The sequence below is a fragment of the Mustela lutreola genome, chromosome 3 (genome assembly GCF_030435805.1).
Source record: "Mustela lutreola isolate mMusLut2 chromosome 3, mMusLut2.pri, whole genome shotgun sequence".
NCBI lineage: Eukaryota > Metazoa > Chordata > Mammalia > Carnivora > Mustelidae > Mustela > Mustela lutreola.
This window is the reverse complement of record NC_081292.1, coordinates 41,023,784-41,032,978: the sequence shown is the minus strand read 5'-3', so window position 1 is coordinate 41,032,978 and position 9,195 is coordinate 41,023,784.

Here is a 9,195-nt window from a genome sequence, read left to right as displayed (position 1 = left end):
GTTTGGGGTTAATAACCTGTGGAAGTGACTGGTTTGATACCTTAGTTCTTGAATCTTCCCAGCATGTCACCAAGAATGACAACCATTTTAGACATTTTGACTTGAAATTAGGCTTGAAAATAGCTACTCTCTTGGGGTGAGTTAACATTTAATGTTGGGCAAGTAGAAATGACTGCTGATTTTCATTCTTTATATTAATTCCATGGGGAGGGTGAGCTAGTAAAACATTTGTGTGAGCTGGTCATTATTTGAAATTTATTTACCAAAGTGGCTTACGTAATAATCATCCCCGTGCTAAATCAGTCAGTCAACAAGTTTTTACTGAGTCCCCATTGGATTAGAGTAATGTACAGTAATGATGTATTCAGTAGTGTACAGATGTATGCAGCAAAGATTAGACATGAGCTCGACCCCCAAGGCCTTACAAACCATTAGAGGAGACAAACAGACACATATCATCAACTGAAATGTAACCAGATGACTTAACTCCCAGAATGTGGAGGAGGAATGGCTGGGCTGGGATTGTTCTGGTGGGTGATGGGATGGTTAAATGTGGGAAACTTTCATGATGTAGGTGCCTTGGTCTGAGTTAGGTCAAACAAAGCTAGCAGCTTTAAATGAGAATAGCATTTTGGCTTAGTGAATATAGTGTAACCCAGACAAAGATTAAAGAAGAGAATGGAGGGCACGCATTGCATGGAGCACTGGGTGTGGTGCAGAAACAATGAATTCTGTTACACTGAAAGAAATAAAAAAAAAAGAGAGAGAGAATGGAAATCTGTTAAATTTATCTGGAGATGTAGCAAGATGGACAAGCACAGAAGTAAAATAGGTAATGGAAAAAGTTATTTGAAACCAAAGCATGAGCAGGGATGACACTGGAAAGGTATGAGTCACATATCACAAGTTCCATTTTAACTTTATTAAATGCAAGCCATTTTATGAAAAGAAGTTAAATTGAGAGGCTTTTGTTTTAGGATTGCTCATATGGAATTTGTCCTGATACTTCATGTCTGGCTAATTTAAGACAGACTCACACTTGGTGGGATGGGCATCACATACTGAAAAATATGCATGCCATCTGCAGGTTTCTGAACAAATGCTCCCTGCTCAAGCAAACCCCTGGTTCTTGACTGACCACCATCATTGAACATCATGTGAACATCGTTGGTGGACTTTCTCTTTCATTATTAGCCTTTTCCCACACTTAAATACTGTTACCATATTGACATGGTCAGTTAGATTCTGCTTTTCTTGGCTTTCTACCTTCTTCAGTAATTTTAAGGAAATCGTTTTAGTTAAGACTTTCTAACTTGTTTGATTATGGAAGAAATGATGATGGTTGCTGCTTTGAACAGTTGAAATTCTCCATACACTTTATGATAAAGGCACCCAACCAAAAGATCAGGGTCAGCAACAAATACTAGTTGTAGGGAATGGTTATTTTGCACTGGTAATTGAGCCAGCCAACTAGTCTGAGCCTCATGTGCTATAAAGATTCAGTAATTCATAAATCCTTTTCTCCTCATTAGGTACAAAATGGATATCAGTTTGGCCCATGACAATCCTCATAAATCCTTCTCCTATTCATTAATTTTCAATTTAGAGATCCTCCTCTGACTCTTCATTAGCTCTATGATTTATGGGTCACTAAATATTAAAAGCTTTCCTGGGCTTTACTTTTATTATCTCATTTAAAACTACAAAACAGACCTGTGAGGTAGGTACTATGACTTCTTTCTTCAGATGAGAAATTTGAGGCTCACAAGTGATATGTTTATCGGTCACAAGGCTGGCCTTCGAACCAGGTTGGTCTGAATCCAGAGCCTATGATATTCCCATTGTGCCATGGGCAGTGTCCAGATGTTTATAAATGGTAGTCCTCAGCCAACGTCCAATTGACCATTCCAGCCCTGTTCTTTTAATCTAAGTATGAAGATGAGAGAACATCATGATCCTTTTTGCTTATATTTATTCTAGTCAAATAAGCAGTTGTTTATTGGCAGTCCATTATGTATTAAGTTGCATCACGGGAGTGCAAATATTAAGGGAATAAGATCCTTACTTGGTGAAGTTCCTAATTGGAATTGGTATTCTCTAGCCATTTAGGACACATTCTCTTGGATCCTTAGTTGTCCCTTGTGCTTGGAGCATTCTTTCTTCTTTACCTAGTTTCTAAACTTTCTTTAGATACAGCTCACGGAAGGAAAGGTAAACTTCAGCTTCCTGGGAAGTTTTCTCTGATTCCTCAGATTTATTTGGATATCTATCTTTTGCAAACCAGCAATATTCAGTGCATACTTGCATTGTACCAGTTAGGTTGTCAACTTTGATTTACTTCTCTGTGTCCCTCAAGAATGTACCCTGAGGATGATAGACTAGTCTTATTCGTCTTTATATTTCTAGCACTTATCAGAGCACTGAGTGAAAAAGAGAAGGAGCCCAGACAGTGCTGTCATTTAGGGGGGATTGTGAAGTAGGATAGAAAGAAGGAGCCACTAAAGGAAAGGAAGCTTCTCTGAGTTGTTGAAACAGTTCTGGACTTTGAAAGATGCTCTGGATTGGGAGGTATTAAGGAAGCAGGAGGTCAAAACCACTGGAAGAGATGGAAAGTGTCTGTTTTAACTTTGAATCCAAATTTGCCTGGCTATGGCTTCCACTGGTTGTTCCTAGCTCAGTACCTTTTTGATTATGTATAACAAGACTAATCCCTTTTCCTGGATAGCCCTGCAGCATTTGAAAAACAGGTTTCCCTGAGTCATCTTTTCTTATGGCAGGACTTCTCTGATCCTCCCAATTTTACCCACATTCTTTTCTGAGCTTCTTCCCATCCAGGTGCCCATGGCACTGGGCCGCAAAGGAGGTCAGGACTTATACCGCCATGCCTGCTTTAGAGGCTTCTGCAAATACAGGCTGTACTGCCCCACAGTTGTTGGTGGTCACATCAGTTCACTTATTCAGGTTGATCTTACCATCAGTGAGGACCACTGGCTCTTTTTCATATACCTGAAACCAAGTCTGCCCTACCTATTAGTGTCACTTACCACTCATTCACTTTCTCCATCAGTCATTCTAAAAACATTTATTAAGCCTTCACTATGTGTCAGGCACTATATTGAGTGCCGGGAAGATAAGGTCTAGCAGAGTGCCTGACCTCAATGTAGGGGCCTTGCATTCATCTCTGTTGAATATCATCTGTTGCACTAGGTCTGGATCTTCAGTCTTTTTCTCTGTTTTTCTGTTTGCCCCAACTCCCATAGATAAGGGATGTATAATGTGTGTGTGTTTATATATTGTGTATTGATGAAGATTATGGTTTCTTCTTTAAGAAATTTATCATGGATGTAAATTGTGGATTATAATCTTAGATAACAAAAAACTGTAACTGATCCAAGATGCTGAGATAGAGGAAAACCATGTGTGAGATGGGGGAGGGGCCTGGGTAACAAGTATATGGAAAGCATGGGCTTTGAATCAGTTTATCTGAGATCAAATGTGTATTTAGTCATTTACCAACTGTGTGACTGAGGGCAAAATGTTTAATTTCCCCATATTCTACTTACTTCTGAATATATCCCTATATACTCTGGGATAATAATACTTTCTGTACAGAGAGTTATGATAATTAAATAGGATGATGTACATGAAGTAGTCATGTCTGAGGCATATCAGATTCAATAGATGATAAGAAAAATTGCATAAGAAAACAGTCCTTTATAGTGCCTGAAAAAAAACAACTCTCACGGATAGAAAAATGGGACACAATGATGCCAAAGTCCATTATAATCAACTTTAGACATATTTGAAGTCAAATTCTATTGGAATTTTATATTGAATTTTGCTGGGCTTTAGCTAGTACTAAGAAATATTTTTGCCAGAGTGAAATGTTTTTTGTAACAGTGCTTGCTGGTATAGAATTTAACTTGGATTAGTATGTAGTTGTAATAGTGAAAAAATTAAGAATCTCTGCGTCTTATATATGGCTTCTCTACTTAGGATTTTACACCTTCTACTTTCCACAACAATTCAAAATAGAAGGCATGATTTTTCTACATCCAAGTGGCTTACTTCCATCATATTAATTAATTGGCTTTGCATAATTTGTAGTTTAAATAGATTTAGAGATTAGTGTCTATTATTAAAAATGATTTTGTTCTTATGTGCCTACTTGAAGGACTTTTAAAAAAGGCCATGGGAACAACAATTACTGGAAAATAACTGGCCGCCTCATCTTTGGCTTAGGTAGTTTCAGTATTGTCGAATTTTAGTCTGTTTCAGAGCAAACCAAGGAGACTTCCATTGATGCAATATTTGAGGATATTGCCAAACTTGGTTTTGAAGGTACTTGGGATATTACTTATAATTTCTTAATGAATTCCAGCAGCTCTTTTTCAATAATTAGGGAATAAGCAGAGCCCTCAGCAGCATGCCAGTACAGTGGAGTAATGGCCGTTAAAGACATGAGCTTTGGGACTATTTGGAAACAAATGGTCATTTCACCAGAAAAGTAAAACACACTGAGAGGTTTTACTCAACTTTTCTTCTTTGTATCTGTGCCATATTTATAGGTCAACTCCAACTAGTCAGTCCTGGTGACTTTTTTTTTTTTTTTAAATTTTTCAGCTGTATGTATTTTACTGTGGCTGTGCTTAACTGTGTCTCTCTTCTGCTCTGATAGCAGGTACACGTTTTATTTTCTGTAATAAAAAAGAGCTCTATTATTTTTTTTCATATCCAATACCATTATAAAACAATTATTCAGAACCGAACCCAGTAAGCTCCAGTTCATCCTGGATGACAACTGCAAATAAATGCATGCGGATTATATCTTCCTATTTTGCCTTTTATTTTATTTTGCATTTTGATTTAACATGCTCATTTTATATTAGTGGAAGCATTGCAAGTAATTTTAAGTGATGGGTATTAGTTCCTCTACTTCATTCAGGGTATAGCTTTCTATTTTGTAAAATTAGCGGTCTTAGGATTTCTTAAGAAAAAAGGCTCACATTCTACCCCTTATAATGACCTACAGGGCATTAAAATGTGATGAAAGTAAAACAAGAAGGAAAAAAATATCTCCGTAAAAAAGTCCCTTTTTCAGTTGTACAATTGGAGCGGATCATTTTGCCTTTGTTGAAAGTGTGCCGAGTAATGAAATAATAAAGCTCTAACGAAAGAATTGGTGTGTGAGGAGGCAGGGGAAATAGAAAGCAGGCAGGTCATGTCTGTGTTAGGTTTATACACCATGCTTGGTGGATTTAGTTTTCTTTTTTGTGGGCTGTCTTAAATTGTTATTGCAATTTTTGGTTAAGTATTGCTGTTCTCAGTTACATAACTGCTCCCTTTGGCCTCTAAAAGAAGGTACATTCTAAGGTCAAAAAGAAATGGTAAAAAGAACAGAGCATGAATGTAGTTGGGTCAAAAAATTCAGATTCTTGGATGGCAGCAGTACAGGTACTGGTGTTAAGCCTAGGTCAGGAAAAGTCTAGAAAAGGTGGCTAAGAAGAAGTCTAGAACTTGGATTACGCACGGTTTCTTCAGCAAATTTTCGCAGAGACTCAGGCCCATGAAGCAGTCAAGAGTAAGGACATTAGAGGTAATTACCTCTTCATTTTGGAAATGAAGAAATTGAAGCTGCACATGAAAAAGCAGGAAGCCAGAGGGATGACATGAAGGGCCCCTGCAATTCAGGGAGAAAACATATTGCAGTGTAGACCAAGGGGCTTTTTTGCCGTTATGGCATCATAGCTGGTGTTGTAATTCCTACTGCAATAGGAGCAGGAACACCTAGAGTTGTAGATGGTCAAAGAGAAAACGGATCACTGCACTGGGCAACAGAAGACCTATGTCAAAGTTGTTTGCCTGAATCCTTGGTTAAGCAACCAATGCTCTAAGCATCAGTTTTTTCATGTGTAGACTGGGTACCTTTTACCTCCATAGATGCAAATGGAATATTGTTTGCAAAAGTGCTGTGACAACTAAGGGAGTTCATGTGTAAAGCATTACAGAATACCACTGGCTATTCTTTCTCTAAGGACTTCTCCACAGCTATCCAGGGCTACTGGAACATGCCAACTGACTACCACCCAGAGGACAAAAAATTCTCTGGTATCTCAAATGAACCTGCAGCCCACCCAGAGTGAAATCCTCAAGAAGCCTGCTTTTAACTCGGCAAGTTTTGAACATTCATTTCATTTATTTATTCATGAACTCATTCACTGAATAAATGAGGCATAAAAATATTAGACATAGTTTTTGCCCTTCTCTAAAGGGGGTAATAGATAAATAAATGTGATTCAATATGGAAAATGTTGTATATTAAGGACTGGGGAGACTAAAAGAGGAAGTAAAAGGTTGTGAGGAGGTTTTAAGAAGGGGTCTACTAGGTTGACTAATACTGGGACCTGTTGAGAATGCGAGAACATGCTGAGATTTCTGCTGAGGAAAGAACCTCAGTGAAGTCATGAGAATGTGACAGAAGAGGCATGTATGGGAAGTGTTGGGTTGTGCAGTGAGCCATAAGGTAGGGGATATGGGGGAGACTACTGAGAAATGGGTCTAGACATGATTAAAATAGATCATGAAAATCCTTGAATAGCATGCTAAGGAGATTGGTCTTTGTACAAAAGACACGGAAGACACTAACCTACCTGTATTCTATCACTACTTTTTTTCAGTTGAAAATGAGACTAGGTTGTTACTGAAATATTTAAACAACTTACGCCTATTCAAAGAAACTTGGAAAAAAAAAACCTCCATGAATCCAAACCTCTGGAAATAAGTAATTACCACTAGGTGAACATTGTAAACTTTTTTCTGTGCACTCATATAGATGAAAAGAAGTACTTTTTATGAAAATATAACGTGTTCTGGTTCTGGCAACAAAGTCAGCTGAACTGATATGAAATACATAGACCTTTCAATTCTACAGTTATAAAACCATAGACATGCTACATACAATGTGTAAAAATAAAATCAAAATATATAAATTAAATTGAAGAAAGATCATTTTTGGCATGATAACATGCTAGAAATAAAAGCAGCTTTAGTTTGAGCAATAAACTTAGGAGCAGATGCTGTGATGGTTTGGGAAGATATTAGAGTGGATAAGGGGATTAGAGGCTAAGATTTTAATGCCCATATAAATATGGAAAATACAGCATCAAGGCTGAGTGAGGCATGGAGCTGGAACAGACTTTTTTCCTTAAAGTTCCTTTGTATCCTGGAAAGAAAAGCCTGCTCCTGTGGTAAAAGGAGACTAGTAAAAACATACTCACTGATTCAGGTAATAAGACTAGAAAATGTGTTACTTTTGAAACTCTGGGTGGGAAAATATGAGAGGAATTAAAACCTTTGGCTACCAAAAATCGTGTGAAATTGGAATTTACCAGTTTAATGTTGGGAATGTCCAAGTTGGAAAACTAATGTCAAAAGTAATTACAGACCAAATGCAAAAGTAAAATGATCCTGTGGTTAGACTTTTACACCTAGGGTGCCACAGGTTGTCTGGGGTAGAGGGAAGGAAGAGAGGAAATAATGAAAACTTAGAAATTCCATGAGGAAATAATCTATCATATGAGAGAGTCAGAAAACACTATAAGTAGGGAAACTATTCCCATGAATTTGAGGTTACAGAGCAGTCTGAAAAAATACTATAAAATAGTTACGTTTCAAATGGATAAAATGATAAAAACAACTGGAAATCATACGAAGAGAATAATACACTGAAGAGGTAAGTTTGAAGAACAAATAGAGCTTCTAGAAACATAAACATGTCATTGATATACCCATGGATGAGTTAAATACCAGATTATATTCAGCTGAAGAACGAATTAATGAGTTGGAAGAAAGAACTGAGAAAATTACCTAAAATGCAACAGAGGAGATATAGAGATGGAAGAAATGAAAAAGAGTTTTAGAGATACAGAATAGAGAATAAGAAGAGAGAATAGAGAAGGGGAAATGCTTGAGGAGCATTGGCCAATGCTTGGCTTAGAATTTTCCAAAATTGATTAAAATCCCCAACAGGTCTTAATTTGATGAATCACGTGCTAGTGTACTGGTAAATGTTAAACAACCAGCTTGCCGAATAAAAAGCTAACCCTGACTTGTAGTGTTTGCTGACTGCTGTGCTGTAAATACTGTTGTCATGACTGATGTCCGCTTATTTCACTGAATATAAAGTTAGGAAGAGACGTGTGTAACTGGCTCTTGTGTGCTAGAATGAGCAGACACCAGCACACAACCACTTCGGCTGAATCCTTTTTTTTTTTTGGAACCACGAAGAATCCCAAATAGCCAGAGCAATCTTGAAAAAGAAGAACAAAACTGAAAGTATCACAATCCCAGATTTCAAGTTATCATACAAAACTGTAAAATCAATATAGTATGGTAGTGGCACAAAATTAGACACATAGGTCAATGGAACAGAATAGGGAGCCCAGAAATAACCCCCCCAGTTATATTGTCAATTAATCTTTTAAAAAAGGAAACAAGAATATGCAATGGGGAAAAGGACAATCTCTTCAACATGGTTCTGGGAAAACTGGTCTATCTTATACAACCACAAAAATAAACTCAAGATGTATTAAAGTCTTAAATGTGAGATGAAACCATAAAAATCCTAGATCAAAGCACAGGCAGTAATTTTTCTAATATCAGTTATAGCAACATATTTCTAGATATGTCTCTTTTGGCAAGGGAAACAAAAGTAAAACTTAACTATTGGGACTACACAAAATATAAAGCATAGCAAAGGAAACCATCAACAAAACAAAAAATGGAGGGAGATATTTGCATATGATATATCTGAGGAGGGGTTAGTATCCAAACTATTTAAAAAGAACTTTCACAAAAAATACACCAACACCAAAATAGTAATAATAATAATAATAATAATAATAATAATGTTCCAGTTAAAAAATGGGCAGAAGATATGAACAAACATTTTTCTAAAATAGACATACAGGGCACCTGGGTGGCTCAGTGGTTTAAGCCTCTGCCTTCAGCTCAGGTCATGGTCTCAGGGTCCTGGGATTGAGCCCCCCCACATCAGGCTCTCTGCTTAGCAGGGAGACTGCTTCCCCCTATCTCTGTCTGCTTGCCTACTTGTGATCTCTCTGTCTCTTTCTCTGTCAAATAAATAAATAAATAAATAAATAAAATCTTTAAAAAAATAAAATAGCACAGATAGCA